General features: G+C 46.9%; 10 non-coding genes across 10 annotated transcripts; all 10 read right to left on the bottom strand.

Moving 5' to 3' along the window:
* Positions 1 to 51: 51 nt before the first annotated feature.
* On the bottom strand, positions 52 to 242 carry LOC142262785 (U2 spliceosomal RNA). The gene has a single exon (XR_012730057.1). It is a non-coding gene; the product is annotated as a U2 spliceosomal RNA (small nuclear RNA).
* Positions 243 to 1359: 1117 nt separating this feature from the next.
* Positions 1360 to 1550, bottom strand: LOC142262787 (U2 spliceosomal RNA). Its single transcript, XR_012730059.1, has one exon. It is a non-coding gene; the product is annotated as a U2 spliceosomal RNA (small nuclear RNA).
* A 1117-nt stretch (positions 1551 to 2667) lies between these two features.
* On the bottom strand, positions 2668 to 2858 carry LOC142262788 (U2 spliceosomal RNA). Its single transcript, XR_012730060.1, has one exon. It is a non-coding gene; the product is annotated as a U2 spliceosomal RNA (small nuclear RNA).
* Positions 2859 to 3975: 1117 nt separating this feature from the next.
* Positions 3976 to 4166, bottom strand: LOC142262789 (U2 spliceosomal RNA). Its single transcript, XR_012730061.1, has one exon. It is a non-coding gene; the product is annotated as a U2 spliceosomal RNA (small nuclear RNA).
* Positions 4167 to 5283: 1117 nt separating this feature from the next.
* On the bottom strand, positions 5284 to 5474 carry LOC142262790 (U2 spliceosomal RNA). The gene has a single exon (XR_012730062.1). It is a non-coding gene; the product is annotated as a U2 spliceosomal RNA (small nuclear RNA).
* Positions 5475 to 6591: 1117 nt separating this feature from the next.
* Positions 6592 to 6782, bottom strand: LOC142262791 (U2 spliceosomal RNA). Its single transcript, XR_012730063.1, has one exon. It is a non-coding gene; the product is annotated as a U2 spliceosomal RNA (small nuclear RNA).
* A 1118-nt stretch (positions 6783 to 7900) lies between these two features.
* On the bottom strand, positions 7901 to 8091 carry LOC142262792 (U2 spliceosomal RNA). Its single transcript, XR_012730064.1, has one exon. It is a non-coding gene; the product is annotated as a U2 spliceosomal RNA (small nuclear RNA).
* Positions 8092 to 9208: 1117 nt separating this feature from the next.
* LOC142262794 (U2 spliceosomal RNA) lies at positions 9209 to 9399 on the bottom strand. Its single transcript, XR_012730065.1, has one exon. It is a non-coding gene; the product is annotated as a U2 spliceosomal RNA (small nuclear RNA).
* A 1117-nt stretch (positions 9400 to 10516) lies between these two features.
* On the bottom strand, positions 10517 to 10707 carry LOC142262795 (U2 spliceosomal RNA). The gene has a single exon (XR_012730066.1). It is a non-coding gene; the product is annotated as a U2 spliceosomal RNA (small nuclear RNA).
* Positions 10708 to 11824: 1117 nt separating this feature from the next.
* Positions 11825 to 12015, bottom strand: LOC142262796 (U2 spliceosomal RNA). Its single transcript, XR_012730067.1, has one exon. It is a non-coding gene; the product is annotated as a U2 spliceosomal RNA (small nuclear RNA).
* Positions 12016 to 12765: the final 750 nt, after the last annotated feature.

Raw genomic sequence — 12765 nt, forward strand, 5'->3', positions numbered from 1 at the left:
GGCTAATATGAATCAGGTGAATCGAGTTCTGCTTTTGGAAACTGGGTTAAGAAGGGGTGCACCGTTCCTGGAGGTACTGCAATACCAGGTCAATGCGTGGAGTGGACAGAGCAAGCTCTTTTTCCATCTCCCTGTTCTAAAAATCCATTTAATATATGGTCCCCAGATAGGGGACGTATCAGATATTAAACTGATAAGAACAGATACTACACTTGATCTTAGCCAAAAGGCCGAGAAGCGATAACCAGAATTGGTTTGGGCCTCGAGTGGCACCCTGGCCTATGCCGGACACATCTTAGGGAGAGAGAGCGAGAGGGAGACAAACCCACGCCTACACAAGACATTTTGTCACCCAAGCCAACCCTTGAAAAGGCTGCTTTGCAGAGCAAAAACAAGAAGAATGGTGCGTTTTGCAGCCGCCGCCCACTGCAATGAATCTGAATAACTCCTCCTTTAGGGCGCAAGCAACTCCCCTCCCCCTTGCAGTCTTTCCAATTCACGATACAAAAAGACGGACAGGACAGGTTGCCTGACTTTCCGTCACTGCCACCCTTTGCCATCCTTACCCGTAGAAAGCCCTTTCATCATCCCCAAACCCTAATCTTTTCCCTTTCCTTCCCAGCCCCCAAACCCTGCCCTCTGTACCTTTCTCACCACCCGCTTCCCTTCTCCTGTCATCCCCCTACCACCCGGGAAAAAAAGAGATTGCCCCCTCCTTCCACTAGCCCACCCTCCCACCCAAAGAACAACTTCTTCTGCGCAGCTTGTTTTCTAGGCAGCAGCGCTATTGTGATGTCATCGGGGGGCATTGTGACAAGCCGCCAGTGTTCCGTCTCTTCATGTTGTGCACTGTTCAAACCGAAAATACATCAACAGGCAGGCTACAGAAAAGCTTACTAACAAAGGTTAGAGAGGGGCTTTCTCAGAGGGCTTTTTACAGTTTGTCTATTCCCAATTAGCCGGTTTAGTATACTTAATGAAAGTACTAATTCTTTCATAGGCCGCCCATTCTTAGTATTTGACGTTCAGGTAACAACAGGTAACTTTATTTGGAGTGGAAGCAGAGAGATAACACCAGATGCCAATTGTAGATCCTCTCACACCTGTGGTCACTGCAGCATCTGACTCCACTTTGTCCAAAAGGGATCTATTCCATTCAATTACACATGATCTAGATTAGACTGACAACAAGATACTGCACGGGACATAGCAGAGTTGGTGAAGTTGAGTGGTGATGAGTTTGCTATTTGGATGAATAAAGCAAGTAAAAAGTGTGTTAGATAAAAATTCATTTCAATTCGCTAATCGGGCTAATATGAATCAGGTGAATCAAGTTCTGCTTTTGGAAACTGGGTTAAGAAGGGGTGCACCGTTCCTGGAGGTACTGCAATACCAGGTCAATGCGTGGAGTGGACAGAGCAAGCTCTTTTTCCATCTCCCTGTTCTAAAAATCCATTTAATATATGGTCCCCAGATAGGGGACGTATCAGATATTAAACTGATAAGAACAGATACTACACTTGATCTTAGCCAAAAGGCCGAGAAGCGATAACCAGAATTGGTTTGGGCCTCGAGTGGCACCCTGGCCTATGCCGGACACATCTTAGGGAGAGAGAGCGAGAGGGAGACAAACCCACGCCTACACAAGACATTTTGTCACCCAAGCCAACCCTTGAAAAGGCTGCTTTGCAGAGCAAAAACAAGAAGAATGGTGCGTTTTGCAGCCGCCGCCCACTGCAATGAATCTGAATAACTCCTCCTTTAGGGCGCAAGCAACTCCCCTCCCCCTTGCAGTCTTTCCAATTCACGATACAAAAAGACGGACAGGACAGGTTGCCTGACTTTCCGTCACTGCCACCCTTTGCCATCCTTACCCGTAGAAAGCCCTTTCATCATCCCCAAACCCTAATCTTTTCCCTTTCCTTCCCAGCCCCCAAACCCTGCCCTCTGTACCTTTCTCACCACCCGCTTCCCTTCTCCTGTCATCCCCCTACCACCCGGGAAAAAAAGAGATTGCCCCCTCCTTCCACTAGCCCACCCTCCCACCCAAAGAACAACTTCTTCTGCGCAGCTTGTTTTCTAGGCAGCAGCGCTATTGTGATGTCATCGGGGGGCATTGTGACAAGCCGCCAGTGTTCCGTCTCTTCATGTTGTGCACTGTTCAAACCGAAAATACATCAACAGGCAGGCTACAGAAAAGCTTACTAACAAAGGTTAGAGAGGGGCTTTCTCAGAGGGCTTTTTACAGTTTGTCTATTCCCAATTAGCCGGTTTAGTATACTTAATGAAAGTACTAATTCTTTCATAGGCCGCCCATTCTTAGTATTTGACGTTCAGGTAACAACAGGTAACTTTATTTGGAGTGGAAGCAGAGAGATAACACCAGATGCCAATTGTAGATCCTCTCACACCTGTGGTCACTGCAGCATCTGACTCCACTTTGTCCAAAAGGGATCTATTCCATTCAATTACACATGATCTAGATTAGACTGACAACAAGATACTGCACGGGACATAGCAGAGTTGGTGAAGTTGAGTGGTGATGAGTTTGCTATTTGGATGAATAAAGCAAGTAAAAAGTGTGTTAGATAAAAATTCATTTCAATTCGCTAATCGGGCTAATATGAATCAGGTGAATCGAGTTCTGCTTTTGGAAACTGGGTTAAGAAGGGGTGCACCGTTCCTGGAGGTACTGCAATACCAGGTCAATGCGTGGAGTGGACAGAGCAAGCTCTTTTTCCATCTCCCTGTTCTAAAAATCCATTTAATATATGGTCCCCAGATAGGGGACGTATCAGATATTAAACTGATAAGAACAGATACTACACTTGATCTTAGCCAAAAGGCCGAGAAGCGATAACCAGAATTGGTTTTGGCCTCGAGTGGCACCCTGGCCTATGCCGGACACATCTTAGGGAGAGAGAGCGAGAGGGAGACAAACCCACGCCTACACAAGACATTTTGTCACCCAAGCCAACCCTTGAAAAGGCTGCTTTGCAGAGCAAAAACAAGAAGAATGGTGCGTTTTGCAGCCGCCGCCCACTGCAATGAATCTGAATAACTCCTCCTTTAGGGCGCAAGCAACTCCCCTCCCCCTTGCAGTCTTTCCAATTCACGATACAAAAAGACGGACAGGACAGGTTGCCTGACTTTCCGTCACTGCCACCCTTTGCCATCCTTACCCGTAGAAAGCCCTTTCATCATCCCCAAACCCTAATCTTTTCCCTTTCCTTCCCAGCCCCCAAACCCTGCCCTCTGTACCTTTCTCACCACCCGCTTCCCTTCTCCTGTCATCCCCCTACCACCCGGGAAAAAAAGAGATTGCCCCCTCCTTCCACTAGCCCACCCTCCCACCCAAAGAACAACTTCTTCTGCGCAGCTTGTTTTCTAGGCAGCAGCGCTATTGTGATGTCATCGGGGGGCATTGTGACAAGCCGCCAGTGTTCCGTCTCTTCATGTTGTGCACTGTTCAAACCGAAAATACATCAACAGGCAGGCTACAGAAAAGCTTACTAACAAAGGTTAGAGAGGGGCTTTCTCAGAGGGCTTTTTACAGTTTGTCTATTCCCAATTAGCCGGTTTAGTATACTTAATGAAAGTACTAATTCTTTCATAGGCCGCCCATTCTTAGTATTTGACGTTCAGGTAACAACAGGTAACTTTATTTGGAGTGGAAGCAGAGAGATAACACCAGATGCCAATTGTAGATCCTCTCACACCTGTGGTCACTGCAGCATCTGACTCCACTTTGTCCAAAAGGGATCTATTCCATTCAATTACACATGATCTAGATTAGACTGACAACAAGATACTGCACGGGACATAGCAGAGTTGGTGAAGTTGAGTGGTGATGAGTTTGCTATTTGGATGAATAAAGCAAGTAAAAAGTGTGTTAGATAAAAATTCATTTCAATTCGCTAATCGGGCTAATATGAACCAGGTGAATCGAGTTCTGCTTTTGGAAACTGGGTTAAGAAGGGGTGCACCGTTCCTGGAGGTACTGCAATACCAGGTCAATGCGTGGAGTGGACAGAGCAAGCTCTTTTTCCATCTCCCTGTTCTAAAAATCCATTTAATATATGGTCCCCAGATAGGGGACGTATCAGATATTAAACTGATAAGAACAGATACTACACTTGATCTTAGCCAAAAGGCCGAGAAGCGATAACCAGAATTGGTTTGGGCCTCGAGTGGCACCCTGGCCTATGCCGGACACATCTTAGGGAGAGAGAGCGAGAGGGAGACAAACCCACGCCTACACAAGACATTTTGTCACCCAAGCCAACCCTTGAAAAGGCTGCTTTGCAGAGCAAAAACAAGAAGAATGGTGCGTTTTGCAGCCGCCGCCCACTGCAATGAATCTGAATAACTCCTCCTTTAGGGCGCAAGCAACTCCCCTCCCCCTTGCAGTCTTTCCAATTCACGATACAAAAAGACGGACAGGACAGGTTGCCTGACTTTCCGTCACTGCCACCCTTTGCCATCCTTACCCGTAGAAAGCCCTTTCATCATCCCCAAACCCTAATCTTTTCCCTTTCCTTCCCAGCCCCCAAACCCTGCCCTCTGTACCTTTCTCACCACCCGCTTCCCTTCTCCTGTCATCCCCCTACCACCCGGGAAAAAAAGAGATTGCCCCCTCCTTCCACTAGCCCACCCTCCCACCCAAAGAACAACTTCTTCTGCGCAGCTTGTTTTCTAGGCAGCAGCGCTATTGTGATGTCATCGGGGGGCATTGTGACAAGCCGCCAGTGTTCCGTCTCTTCATGTTGTGCACTGTTCAAACCGAAAATACATCAACAGGCAGGCTACAGAAAAGCTTACTAACAAAGGTTAGAGAGGGGCTTTCTCAGAGGGCTTTTTACAGTTTGTCTATTCCCAATTAGCCGGTTTAGTATACTTAATGAAAGTACTAATTCTTTCATAGGCCGCCCATTCTTAGTATTTGACGTTCAGGTAACAACAGGTAACTTTATTTGGAGTGGAAGCAGAGAGATAACACCAGATGCCAATTGTAGATCCTCTCACACCTGTGGTCACTGCAGCATCTGACTCCACTTTGTCCAAAAGGGATCTATTCCATTCAATTACACATGATCTAGATTAGACTGACAACAAGATACTGCACGGGACATAGCAGAGTTGGTGAAGTTGAGTGGTGATGAGTTTGCTATTTGGATGAATAAAGCAAGTAAAAAGTGTGTTAGATAAAAATTCATTTCAATTCGCTAATCGGGCTAATATGAATCAGGTGAATCGAGTTCTGCTTTTGGAAACTGGGTTAAGAAGGGGTGCACCGTTCCTGGAGGTACTGCAATACCAGGTCAATGCGTGGAGTGGACAGAGCAAGCTCTTTTTCCATCTCCCTGTTCTAAAAATCCATTTAATATATGGTCCCCAGATAGGGGACGTATCAGATATTAAACTGATAAGAACAGATACTACACTTGATCTTAGCCAAAAGGCCGAGAAGCGATAACCAGAATTGGTTTGGGCCTCGAGTGGCACCCTGGCCTATGCCGGACACATCTTAGGGAGAGAGAGCGAGAGGGAGACAAACCCACGCCTACACAAGACATTTTGTCACCCAAGCCAACCCTTGAAAAGGCTGCTTTGCAGAGCAAAAACAAGAAGAATGGTGCGTTTTGCAGCCGCCGCCCACTGCAATGAATCTGAATAACTCCTCCTTTAGGGCGCAAGCAACTCCCCTCCCCCTTGCAGTCTTTCCAATTCACGATACAAAAAGACGGACAGGACAGGTTGCCTGACTTTCCGTCACTGCCACCCTTTGCCATCCTTACCCGTAGAAAGCCCTTTCATCATCCCCAAACCCTAATCTTTTCCCTTTCCTTCCCAGCCCCCAAACCCTGCCCTCTGTACCTTTCTCACCACCCGCTTCCCTTCTCCTGTCATCCCCCTACCACCCGGGAAAAAAAGAGATTGCCCCCTCCTTCCACTAGCCCACCCTCCCACCCAAAGAACAACTTCTTCTGCGCAGCTTGTTTTCTAGGCAGCAGCGCTATTGTGATGTCATCGGGGGGCATTGTGACAAGCCGCCAGTGTTCCGTCTCTTCATGTTGTGCACTGTTCAAACCGAAAATACATCAACAGGCAGGCTACAGAAAAGCTTACTAACAAAGGTTAGAGAGGGGCTTTCTCAGAGGGCTTTTTACAGTTTGTCTATTCCCAATTAGCCGGTTTAGTATACTTAATGAAAGTACTAATTCTTTCATAGGCCGCCCATTCTTAGTATTTGACGTTCAGGTAACAACAGGTAACTTTATTTGGAGTGGAAGCAGAGAGATAACACCAGATGCCAATTGTAGATCCTCTCACACCTGTGGTCACTGCAGCATCTGACTCCACTTTGTCCAAAAGGGATCTATTCCATTCAATTACACATGATCTAGATTAGACTGACAACAAGATACTGCACGGGACATAGCAGAGTTGGTGAAGTTGAGTGGTGATGAGTTTGCTATTTGGATGAATAAAGCAAGTAAAAAGTGTGTTAGATAAAAATTCATTTCAATTCGCTAATCGGGCTAATATGAATCAGGTGAATCGAGTTCTGCTTTTGGAAACTGGGTTAAGAAGGGGTGCACCGTTCCTGGAGGTACTGCAATACCAGGTCAATGCGTGGAGTGGACAGAGCAAGCTCTTTTTCCATCTCCCTGTTCTAAAAATCCATTTAATATATGGTCCCCAGATAGGGGACGTATCAGATATTAAACTGATAAGAACAGATACTACACTTGATCTTAGCCAAAAGGCCGAGAAGCGATAACCAGAATTGGTTTGGGCCTCGAGTGGCACCCTGGCCTATGCCGGACACATCTTAGGGAGAGAGAGCGAGAGGGAGACAAACCCACGCCTACACAAGACATTTTGTCACCCAAGCCAACCCTTGAAAAGGCTGCTTTGCAGAGCAAAAACAAGAAGAATGGTGCGTTTTGCAGCCGCCGCCCACTACAATGAATCTGAATAACTCCTCCTTTAGGGCGCAAGCAACTCCCCTCCCCCTTGCAGTCTTTCCAATTCACGATACAAAAAGACGGACAGGACAGGTTGCCTGACTTTCCGTCACTGCCACCCTTTGCCATCCTTACCCGTAGAAAGCCCTTTCATCATCCCCAAACCCTAATCTTTTCCCTTTCCTTCCCAGCCCCCAAACCCTGCCCTCTGTACCTTTCTCACCACCCCGCTTCCCTTCTCCTGTCATCCCCCTACCACTCGGGAAAAAAAGAGATTGCCCCCTCCTTCCACTAGCCCACCCTCCCACCCAAAGAACAACTTCTTCTGCGCAGCTTGTTTTCTAGGCAGCAGCGCTATTGTGATGTCATCGGGGGGCATTGTGACAAGCCGCCAGTGTTCCGTCTCTTCATGTTGTGCACTGTTCAAACCGAAAATACATCAACAGGCAGGCTACAGAAAAGCTTACTAACAAAGGTTAGAGAGGGGCTTTCTCAGAGGGCTTTTTACAGTTTGTCTATTCCCAATTAGCCGGTTTAGTATACTTAATGAAAGTACTAATTCTTTCATAGGCCGCCCATTCTTAGTATTTGACGTTCAGGTAACAACAGGTAACTTTATTTGGAGTGGAAGCAGAGAGATAACACCAGATGCCAATTGTAGATCCTCTCACACCTGTGGTCACTGCAGCATCTGACTCCACTTTGTCCAAAAGGGATCTATTCCATTCAATTACACATGATCTAGATTAGACTGACAACAAGATACTGCACGGGACATAGCAGAGTTGGTGAAGTTGAGTGGTGATGAGTTTGCTATTTGGATGAATAAAGCAAGTAAAAAGTGTGTTAGATAAAAATTCATTTCAATTCGCTAATCGGGCTAATATGAATCAGGTGAATCGAGTTCTGCTTTTGGAAACTGGGTTAAGAAGGGGTGCACCGTTCCTGGAGGTACTGCAATACCAGGTCAATGCGTGGAGTGGACAGAGCAAGCTCTTTTTCCATCTCCCTGTTCTAAAAATCCATTTAATATATGGTCCCCAGATAGGGGACGTATCAGATATTAAACTGATAAGAACAGATACTACACTTGATCTTAGCCAAAAGGCCGAGAAGCGATAACCAGAATTGGTTTGGGCCTCGAGTGGCACCCTGGCCTATGCCGGACACATCTTAGGGAGAGAGAGCGAGAGGGAGACAAACCCACGCCTACACAAGACATTTTGTCACCCAAGCCAACCCTTGAAAAGGCTGCTTTGCAGAGCAAAAACAAGAAGAATGGTGCGTTTTGCAGCCGCCGCCCACTGCAATGAATCTGAATAACTCCTCCTTTAGGGCGCAAGCAACTCCCCTCCCCCTTGCAGTCTTTCCAATTCACGATACAAAAAGACGGACAGGACAGGTTGCCTGACTTTCCGTCACTGCCACCCTTTGCCATCCTTACCCGTAGAAAGCCCTTTCATCATCCCCAAACCCTAATCTTTTCCCTTTCCTTCCCAGCCCCCAAACCCTGCCCTCTGTACCTTTCTCACCACCCGCTTCCCTTCTCCTGTCATCCCCCTACCACCCGGGAAAAAAAGAGATTGCCCCCTCCTTCCACTAGCCCACCCTCCCACCCAAAGAACAACTTCTTCTGCGCAGCTTGTTTTCTAGGCAGCAGCGCTATTGTGATGTCATCGGGGGGCATTGTGACAAGCCGCCAGTGTTCCGTCTCTTCATGTTGTGCACTGTTCAAACCGAAAATACATCAACAGGCAGGCTACAGAAAAGCTTACTAACAAAGGTTAGAGAGGGGCTTTCTCAGAGGGCTTTTTACAGTTTGTCTATTCCCAATTAGCCGGTTTAGTATACTTAATGAAAGTAGTAATTCTTTCATAGGCCGCCCATTCTTAGTATTTGACGTTCAGGTAACAACAGGTAACTTTATTTGGAGTGGAAGCAGAGAGATAACACCAGATGCCAATTGTAGATCCTCTCACACCTGTGGTCACTGCAGCATCTGACTCCACTTTGTCCAAAAGGGATCTATTCCATTCAATTACACATGATCTAGATTAGACTGACAACAAGATACTGCACGGGACATAGCAGAGTTGGTGAAGTTGAGTGGTGATGAGTTTGCTATTTGGATGAATAAAGCAAGTAAAAAGTGTGTTAGATAAAAATTCATTTCAATTCGCTAATCGGGCTAATATGAATCAGGTGAATCGAGTTCTGCTTTTGGAAACTGGGTTAAGAAGGGGTGCACCGTTCCTGGAGGTACTGCAATACCAGGTCAATGCGTGGAGTGGACAGAGCAAGCTCTTTTTCCATCTCCCTGTTCTAAAAATCCATTTAATATATGGTCCCCAGATAGGGGACGTATCAGATATTAAACTGATAAGAACAGATACTACACTTGATCTTAGCCAAAAGGCCGAGAAGCGATAACCAGAATTGGTTTGGGCCTCGAGTGGCACCCTGGCCTATGCCGGACACATCTTAGGGAGAGAGAGCGAGAGGGAGACAAACCCACGCCTACACAAGACATTTTGTCACCCAAGCCAACCCTTGAAAAGGCTGCTTTGCAGAGCAAAAACAAGAAGAATGGTGCGTTTTGCAGCCGCCGCCCACTGCAATGAATCTGAATAACTCCTCCTTTAGGGCGCAAGCAACTCCCCTCCCCCTTGCAGTCTTTCCAATTCACGATACAAAAAGACGGACAGGACAGGTTGCCTGACTTTCCGTCACTGCCACCCTTTGCCATCCTTACCCGTAGAAAGCCCTTTCATCATCCCCAAACCCTAATCTTTTCCCTTTCCTTCCCAGCCCCCAAACCCTGCCCTCTGTACCTTTCTCACCACCCGCTTCCCTTCTCCTGTCATCCCCCTACCACCCGGGAAAAAAAGAGATTGCCCCCTCCTTCCACTAGCCCACCCTCCCACCCAAAGAACAACTTCTTCTGCGCAGCTTGTTTTCTAGGCAGCAGCGCTATTGTGATGTCATCGGGGGGCATTGTGACAAGCCGCCAGTGTTCCGTCTCTTCATGTTGTGCACTGTTCAAACCGAAAATACATCAACAGGCAGGCTACAGAAAAGCTTACTAACAAAGGTTAGAGAGGGGCTTTCTCAGAGGGCTTTTTACAGTTTGTCTATTCCCAATTAGCCGGTTTAGTATACTTAATGAAAGTACTAATTCTTTCATAGGCCGCCCATTCTTAGTATTTGACGTTCAGGTAACAACAGGTAACTTTATTTGGAGTGGAAGCAGAGAGATAACACCAGATGCCAATTGTAGATCCTCTCACACCTGTGGTCACTGCAGCATCTGACTCCACTTTGTCCAAAAGGGATCTATTCCATTCAATTACACATGATCTAGATTAGACTGACAACAAGATACTGCACGGGACATAGCAGAGTTGGTGAAGTTGAGTGGTGATGAGTTTGCTATTTGGATGAATAAAGCAAGTAAAAAGTGTGTTAGATAAAAATTCATTTCAATTCGCTAATCGGGCTAATATGAATCAGGTGAATCGAGTTCTGCTTTTGGAAACTGGGTTAAGAAGGGGTGCACCGTTCCTGGAGGTACTGCAATACCAGGTCAATGCGTGGAGTGGACAGAGCAAGCTCTTTTTCCATCTCCCTGTTCTAAAAATCCATTTAATATATGGTCCCCAGATAGGGGACGTATCAGATATTAAACTGATAAGAACAGATACTACACTTGATCTTAGCCAAAAGGCCGAGAAGCGATAACCAGAATTGGTTTGGGCCTCGAGTGGCACCCTGGCCTATGCCGGACACATCTTAGGGAGAGAGAGCGAGAGGGAGACAAACCCACGCCTACACAAGACATTTTGTCACCCAAGCCAACCCTTGAAAAGGCTGCTTTGCAGAGCAAAAACAAGAAGAATGGTGCGTTTTGCAGCCGCCGCCCACTGCAATGAATCTGAATAACTCCTCCTTTAGGGCGCAAGCAACTCCCCTCCCCCTTGCAGTCTTTCCAATTCACGATACAAAAAGACGGACAGGACAGGTTGCCTGACTTTCCGTCACTGCCACCCTTTGCCATCCTTACCCGTAGAAAGCCCTTTCATCATCCCCAAACCCTAATCTTTTCCCTTTCCTTCCCAGCCCCCAAACCCTGCCCTCTGTACCTTTCTCACCACCCGCTTCCCTTCTCCTGTCATCCCCCTACCACCCGGGAAAAAAAGAGATTGCCCCCTCCTTCCACTAGCCCACCCTCCCACCCAAAGAACAACTTCTTCTGCGCAGCTTGTTTTCTAGGCAGCAGCGCTATTGTGATGTCATCGGGGGGCATTGTGACAAGCCGCCAGTGTTCCGTCTCTTCATGTTGTGCACTGTTCAAACCGAAAATACATCAACAGGCAGGCTACAGAAAAGCTTACTAACAAAGGTTAGAGAGGGGCTTTCTCAGAGGGCTTTTTACAGTTTGTCTATTCCCAATTAGCCGGTTTAGTATACTTAATGAAAGTACTAATTCTTTCATAGGCCGCCCATTCTTAGTATTTGACGTTCAGGTAACAACAGGTAACTTTATTTGGAGTGGAAGCAGAGAGATAACACCAGATGCCAATTGTAGATCCTCTCACACCTGTGGTCACTGCAGCATCTGACTCCACTTTGTCCAAAAGGGATCTATTCCATTCAATTACACATGATCTAGATTAGACTGACAACAAGATACTGCACGGGACATAGCAGAGTTGGTGAAGTTGAGTGGTGATGAGTTTGCTATTTGGATGAATAAAGCAAGTAAAAAGTGTGTTAGATAAAAATTCATTTCAATTCGCTAATCGGGCTAATATGAATCAGGTGAATCGAGTTCTGCTTTTGGAAACTGGGTTAAGAAGGGGTGCACCGTTCCTGGAGGTACTGCAATACCAGGTCAATGCGTGGAGTGGACAGAGCAAGCTCTTTTTCCATCTCCCTGTTCTAAAAATCCATTTAATATATGGTCCCCAGATAGGGGACGTATCAGATATTAAACTGATAAGAACAGATACTACACTTGATCTTAGCCAAAAGGCCGAGAAGCGATAACCAGAATTGGTTTGGGCCTCGAGTGGCACCCTGGCCTATGCCGGACACATCTTAGGGAGAGAGAGCGAGAGGGAGACAAACCCACGCCTACACAAGACATTTTGTCACCCAAGCCAACCCTTGAAAAGGCTGCTTTGCAGAGCAAAAACAAGAAGAATGGTGCGTTTTGCAGCCGCCGCCCACTGCAATGAATCTGAATAACTCCTCCTTTAGGGCGCAAGCAACTCCCCTCCCCCTTGCAGTCTTTCCAATTCACGATACAAAAAGACGGACAGGACAGGTTGCCTGACTTTCCGTCACTGCCACCCTTTGCCATCCTTACCCGTAGAAAGCCCTTTCATCATCCCCAAACCCTAATCTTTTCCCTTTCCTTCCCAGCCCCCAAACCCTGCCCTCTGTACCTTTCTCACCACCCGCTTCCCTTCTCCTGTCATCCCCCTACCACCCGGGAAAAAAAGAGATTGCCCCCTCCTTCCACTAGCCCACCCTCCCACCCAAAGAACAACTTCTTCTGCGCAGCTTGTTTTCTAGGCAGCAGCGCTATTGTGATGTCATCGGGGGGCATTGTGACAAGCCGCCAGTGTTCCGTCTCTTCATGTTGTGCACTGTTCAAACCGAAAATACATCAACAGGCAGGCTACAGAAAAGCTTACTAACAAAGGTTAGAGAGGGGCTTTCTCAGAGGGCTTTTTACAGTTTGTCTATTCCCAATTAGCCGGTTTAGTATACTTAATGAAAGTACTAATTC

This window comes from Anomaloglossus baeobatrachus, unplaced genomic scaffold (assembly GCF_048569485.1).
Source record: "Anomaloglossus baeobatrachus isolate aAnoBae1 unplaced genomic scaffold, aAnoBae1.hap1 Scaffold_2531, whole genome shotgun sequence".
In the NCBI taxonomy this organism is placed as follows: Eukaryota; Metazoa; Chordata; class Amphibia; order Anura; family Aromobatidae; genus Anomaloglossus; species Anomaloglossus baeobatrachus.